The sequence below is a fragment of the Ceratotherium simum genome, chromosome X (assembly GCF_057802395.1).
Source record: "Ceratotherium simum simum isolate JZ-2026a chromosome X, ASM5780239v1, whole genome shotgun sequence".
NCBI classification, from domain to species: domain Eukaryota; kingdom Metazoa; phylum Chordata; class Mammalia; order Perissodactyla; family Rhinocerotidae; genus Ceratotherium; species Ceratotherium simum.
In genome coordinates this window covers 88,922,555-88,929,607 of record NC_141940.1, presented here as the reverse complement: position 1 = coordinate 88,929,607, position 7,053 = coordinate 88,922,555, and positions in this window count along the sequence as shown.

Here is a 7,053-nt window from a genome sequence, read left to right as displayed (position 1 = left end):
GGAAACTAGTTCATTCTTGCCATGCCACACAGTGGTAGTAGAACATGTCCCTATGCTGTGGTTTCTTTTCTCCAAGCTGTCACAGGCTGCTCTACAAGCCTTTGTCTTTGAAACTTCTCCAGGCAAAAACCAGACACCAATCTCCAGGGGATACCCTTCAAACTTGGTCACTACCACACTCCGTTCTGGTTGCAGCACTAGAATGGGTCTCGATTTTCTACAGCTCAGTGAGCATACAGCCGGTGAGATGCCAGTCTTCCCTTCTTAAACATATTCCAAACGTCTTTTCAGTGGCTCTCTTAGATTCCAGTTAAATTGGTTTCAAATGGGATGGGTAACATACCCTCCCCTCCAACTCAGTAAGGAGGATTTATTTCACACCAGCCCCAACTAAGTTGAGAACTCACAACTCTCAGGTATTTTATTTTCAACAAACTCCTCTTTAAGGAGTTTTCAAGTTTCTACTATCTTTATGTAGACTGGTTAGGCTAGCAAACTGAGGAGATGTATTAGCCCCTTCTCTTTAAAATGTGGGGTTAACTTAATTCCTATTGTCCTGTTGTCAGTAGGCATTTGGATGTAATGAATTTAGGAGAGAGGTATAAATTTGAAATTCATGAAGGATATAGATAGCATTTGAAGCCTTGGGTCCACAGGAACTCACCTAGGGAGAGATTGTATAGAGGAGAGCCACGGGCAGAGCCCTGGAGCGCTCTACAAAAGAAAAAACCTATAAAAGATTGAGAAGAAGGACCACCAGAGAGGTAGGAAGAAACTAGGCGAGTGTATATTAAGAAAATCTAAAAGAAGTAAAGTGTTGAAAGAAATAATAGGCAGTCAGCAATTTAAATGCCGGTGGGAAGTCATGCAAGAAGGGTATAGGAAATTGGCTGTTAGTTTTCCATGATGTATGTCACCAGAGGCCTTATTAAGAGCCATTTAAATGGAGGTTATGGAGAGGAAAGCCAGATGGAAGAGGATTAAGGTGAGAATGGGAGGTGAGCAAGTGGAGATGGTGATCATAGAAAAGTATTTCGAGGAGTTTTGACGTGAAGAAGAAGGAAATGGAAATTTAGCTAGGAGGATGGCATGAGGTCAAGGGGGGGATTATTTTTTGATTGAGTGATACTAAGGCATGTTTGTGTGCTGGTGAGAATGGTCCATTAGAAGATGGAAGACATTGATAAGGCCGTAGGGATGGTATCCGAGCACAAGTAGAGGGGTTGGCCTTTGATAGGAGCAGGGACACCTTTCCACAGTTAATGTGGGAAGGCTAATATTGGAGGGCTCTGCTAATATTGGAGGGTTCCGGGAGAAATTTCTGTCTCTGAGTAGAGGAATGGGTACGATTAGAAAGCAGATAGAAGAACTTCTACTTTTCCTTTTATATGTGTATACATATATATATATATATATTTTATATATTTCCATGATTTTTTAATTTTGACCATAACTATATCTGCTTTTCTAAAATAATAAAGATGTTATTAAAAAGTATTTTAAAGAGAAGCTTGTGGTTGGTTACTTTGCAGCCATCTTGTGTTCAGAAGTGCGTGTAAGCTCCTATTAGAAGCAGCAGCTGCCATTTGAGTCCCCTCCTTGGCCAGGGTGCAGCCAGGCCTGAAGAACAGACATAGGGACATTCTGTCATGGTCACATTAAGAACCTTAGAGGATCTAAGCTTCAAAAAGATTGTGGAGTGCCATCCTTCCCACTTGCCGTATGTATTTCATAATAAAAATCGATAGTCAAGTTTTTATATTTTTCCCATAATGTTGATTTTGCTGTTTCTTTGAATATCAAATTCAAGTATCAAATGTTTCTAACGATCTCTTTCTCATTGCCGGGGGCCCCTTCCCTGCTGTTGACCTAAGCATTTGCTTAGTAAGCCTTTAGGGTAACCTAGCACTGATTCCAGTCCTTCCTTTAGGCTTTTATTCCTCCTAGTCCATCACCTGGTACTGGATTGCAGTAGATGCAAGGAAATCTAGTATGACCTGGACACGATGCTCAGTTTCCACATTTGTCACCTGGAGGCAAGAGAGAGATACTAGATAGATGGGAAGGGCCTTTTTAATTAGGTGCCTCATGACAGCAGGGAACAAATTTGAGTTGTTTCATTGCAGGCCACAAAGATCAGGGATTTACTGGAAGGGTGCTTAAAATTTTGCAGAATTGAAGCAAGAGTTGGCTTAGGAAGGGGAGACACCAGGGCAGCTCTAAGGACCTCAGCTAGATGGGAATCAGGCATCCTGTCCTCCGTAAGGGTTCCTTATTCCTGACAACCAACTCCTGTTGCTAACCTCAGGAGGCCTAGGCACCCCCCTCCCCAGAGGAAGGGAATAGGTGGATGGGTGATGGCAGCTGCTAACCAAGGAGAACTCTGCTAGGGTATAATCAGGCAGCACAGCCCCACAAGCCGGGCAGTGTGTACTGGGCCAAGGCCAGCCATCCCCAGGACTCAGGGACCAGACTCTTCTAGAACACACTCTCCCTGATACTCGAGCACTGGCTGGCTGCTGCTTCTGAGCCAGGTCCTGAAGCCTGCCCTGGGCCGCACTCCCTGGGACCAGCACCTGTGGCTGCTCCCCGACATTCCCCAGTGTGCCCAAGGCCTGAGCCACTTGCTCCTCGTGGGCCCTGTGGTGCTGCTGCCACTGCCAGCAGCTCTCAGCACAGGAGCTTCCAGAGGCCCTCAGACCCATGGCCACCCATCCCCTCCACTGTCAGCTCCACAACTGTAGCTGCTTCCCTCCCACTCCCACCTGCTGCCCGACCTGGGACTTTGCTAGGGCCTGAGGGTCTTGGAGGCACTGTCCTGTAGTTCAGGCCGCTCTCTCAGCCGTAGGGGAGGTGCCAGCTATAGGCAGGCATGGCCTTGTAGTGTCTTGTCCCTCCTGCTGTCCCCAGGCTGCTCAGCGTCTGCTGGGCCAGAAGGCTGGCTGCCAAACCCTCAACCCACCCGCGGCCTTGGGAGCCGGAGCAGGAGGCGAGGAGCAGGCACAGACTGTGCAAAGCACCGATAAGATGGGCAAAGGGACGTGTCTTTTCAGGCCCAGTGGCCTTGGGAGTTCTGCTCCTCCGGATCTGGGGTCCAGGCCTGCCCCAGAATGGAGCTGGGGCTTCATCCTTATCTGGCAGGGCAGAACCTGGAGTGGGAGGGGAGCCTGGGACACGGCTGGGGGCAGGCTCAGCCACGGAGATGATGGCCTATCACAGCTTCTGACCACACTCCTCAGGACCCAGCCTCTGAGTGGACATTTCACAACCCCAGAGGAGTTTCTGGACTAGGCTACCCCTCCGTCCCGGGACCCGCAGTGCTGGGGGAAGCCTCATGGATGAAGGGAAGGATGGGGGAGGAATATCAGGGTTGTACAACGGGATGCAATGCCTGTACTCCAGGAGTACTGCGTGGGGTACATGGTAATCTTTCCCCAGAGGCCTTGGCTGGAGTGCAGTGGACAGGGCCCTGAATGAGAGAAGAACTGAGTTGGCTCTTGGTTCTACTTCTTAAAAGCTTGTGCCTACGTGTAATATATAGATGATCCTCTTGGAGTCTCAGCTTTGTTGCCTGTAAAATGGAGATAATTCCTACCTCACAGGGATTCCACACAGATTACATGAATTAAAAAATGGCAGCGTGCAAAGCAAAGGGCTAGGACTGTTCTAAAGGATCTGTGAATGTTGGCTGTATCAAAATCTGAATTTTCTCTAAGACCAGTGCTAGAGGCCAGAATACACCAGAGGTGAGGGCCAGCCACTTGAGAACCATCCACAGGCCCTGTCACATAATTATTTCATACCCTGTCACATCTCCCCACCCCCTGCAGCCTGTCAACTCGCTCTCCAACACTCATGTCACCTGGGGCTCCAGTGCACCAGACCACACTACTTTCTCTCTAGTGAGTGCAGCCAGTGTCATACCCAAGGCCTATAAATGAGGCCCTCAGGCAAGAGCCATCCCAGCCTGCATCTGATGCCCAAGATGAAATGCTAAGCAGAGAAGCATGCTGTAGAACAGCGTGTGGGATATGCTCCTGTGTGTGTGTGTGTGTGTGTGTGTGTGTGAAGGAAATATGCATAAAATATGCTTGCATATTTTCTATGACTATGGAAGAGTACACAATTTTCATTTCTATGAAAATTTGCGGTCCGGTACACAAGAAACTGTTAACAGTGGTTATCACTAGGCAGTGGACCTGGGATGATGGGCAGGGTGGAAAGGAGACTTCTTTTATTTTTAACAGTCATTATCATTTAAATATTTTTAGCGTGAGTGTGTGTTAATTTTATAATAAAGAAAACTTGAAACCAAAAGGTATAGATGATAAAGTGATATGTATGTATAGATGATAGAAAATGGGTATAGATAAAGGACATATAAATAGATAAAGAGATGAGCTAGAGTTAGACAGGCAGGCAGACACACAGATTCTGTCTCTCTCGGAGCCTCAGTTTCCTCACATATGAAATGGTACCTATTTCATAGGATTATTGTGAGGATTAAATGACTTAATGCATTGGAGCCCTTTGAACAGTTCCTGGCACACAGTAAGTGCTCAATAAACGTTCTCTTTAGTGTAGTACTGGTGCGGAGGAAGACAGGCTGGCTTGATGTGAAAATCTCTTTCGCCATCTTGTGGTCAGTGTATGCCATGCAGGAACATCAGTGCGATAAGAAGCACGTTTTCAACCCTCTTTATAGGTGAGCCTATGAGTTCAGGCCTTAGTGAAGTGGTGGACCTATGACTTATTGAAAAATAATTTAAATAAATAACTTTATAAATAGGTAGCTAGATGAGACTTAGAACCCTCTACTCTTTAGTCATCTTTGCTCCCGTATCTGGATCCCCAGCCCTGACAGTGTCAAGGAAAAAGAGCACATTGACTGGTTCTTGTTTGTTTTCAAGTCTCTCTTTATCCATCAGACTTCTTTGTTTCGAGCAACAGAACCCATTCTAGCTTCTTTCAGCAGAAAAGGGATTTTTTTTAATGGCTACTAGGTAGAGCTCAAAGTAATCTCCAAAAGGTGAGAGAATCTGGTTTGGGGGCTAGGTAGCCAGAAGTTGGTGCAATCCCACCTCTTCTGGGGACAGGCACTGCTGAGGCTGAACCCAGCACCGTGCCATTAGGACCTCTACTACAGCTGCACGTGAAAACTCGGTATCTCTCTGCCATGCTCTAACATTTTCACCAGGCACGGATTTCCGTGGACAGTTGTCTCCTCACTTGTTTCTCTCTCCTGACCCAAAGTCTTGATGGGGAACATCAACATCTGATTGGTGGAGCCTAGGGCTCACACCTCTCTTCTAGGCTGAGTTCTGGTTTCCACCTTAGGGAGGCAGGACTCGTAATTTGGGGATTCTGCAAATTTAGAAAGGCTATTCAGAAGATGCTGGGCAGGGCAGAGGGTGATGCTCTGTCCCTAGGGAGAGGATTTTGAACATGTGTGCTTCAGAATCTCATGTCCCTTCTTGTCTCACAGTAGATTGTAGATATAGTCCAGGCACTACTGGAAATCTAGGTCTGTCTGATTATGTGGTCAGAGTCCATACTGATTATCCAGGGGGCAGACCATGGCGATACCAGATGGGAGAGCTCTTTTAGGCTGGGCACTCCATGGCCACAGGAACCATGTCTGTCTGGTTTACCACTGTATTCCCCATCAGCTAGGTCGGTGCCTCGATACATGAAGGAAGGAATGATGGAATGAACGAACAAATTAAGCTGGCCACTTTCCTTGTGTAGTTGTAAATATTCACTGACACTTAGGGCCCCTACTCTCAGGAGAAGCCTAAGAGATGCTGCTTTGGGGATGTCTTGTTAAATAAGATCAAAAGAGAGGTAGCACCACTCTTACCAAACTACAACTTCATGTAGGGTTTCTGACTCCTCTCCAGGAGGGTTCTGCCTGAACAAACACATTCAGTGTCTCCATTCAGAGCGAAAGGACAATCAAATGTGTGCCACCAGATTTTACTGTCCAACCAGATACTTTCTAGAAAAAATTCTGTGCTCAGGAAATATTTCCAGGAGGAATGCATGCAATATTCTGACAGTGGAATTGCTCAAGATTGCTGGATCTGAAGGTCTATTGGAATTGAACTTTTACATCTAGCGGTAGGCTCAGCCAGCAGCTTCAGCATTTGCTTTACCCATCACTGAGTGGCAAGTTCCCATCTTTGGCAGAGATCGTTGATAGGCACAGGCCACCAGAGGGAGCAGGTGTGCCTCTGCTGTGGTGGATCATGGCACTTCCTGTTTGGACAGTCCCGTCCGTGCCCCCGCCCTCTTGCCTTGGAAAGCACCACTGTTGCTGAGCAACAGGGAAGCCAGTCGTGCAGGGCCCCATGCCTCTACCAATCACCAACGATAAGTGAGACATGGAATGTAAAAGCCTGCCTTCATATCACATATACTGTAGCACTTTGGAACTTACTGGCCACTCAAAATGTGGTCTGTCATCCCTCGTTATTTCAGGGGTCCCCAAGACCACCTGCACATTCAGTGAATTTTATAGAAGGACTCAAGGGACTCAGTATATAATTGTACTCACGGCTAAGGTTTATTACAGCAACAGGATATACAATAAGATGATCAAGGGAAAAAAGACACCGATGGGGTCTGGAGGAATCACAGGCTTCCTTATGCTCTCTCCCTCCTGTGAGAGGGCACACCAAGCACACTCTTCCCCAGGAATGAAAACACAAATATGTGGGCAATGTTTTTGCCCAAGGAGACTCACTCAGTGCCCAAACGTTTTTTTGTTTTTTTTTTAATTGGGGGATGGTCACTAGGCATCCTCTGCTTAGCATATACCAAAATGCCAGATTCTCGAAAGTAGGTGTTCAGGTGTATAAACAGATTAGACACAGTGAACCACTCTTATCAATTAGGGAACAAGTCAAGTTCTGTTATTAGTTTCTATTGCTGCTGTGACAAATTATCACAAAGTTAGAGGCTTAAACTATACAAATTGATTATCTTACAGTCCTGTAGGTCAGAAGTCCAGCACAGGTCTCACCAGGATAAAATCTAGGTGTCAGCAAGGCT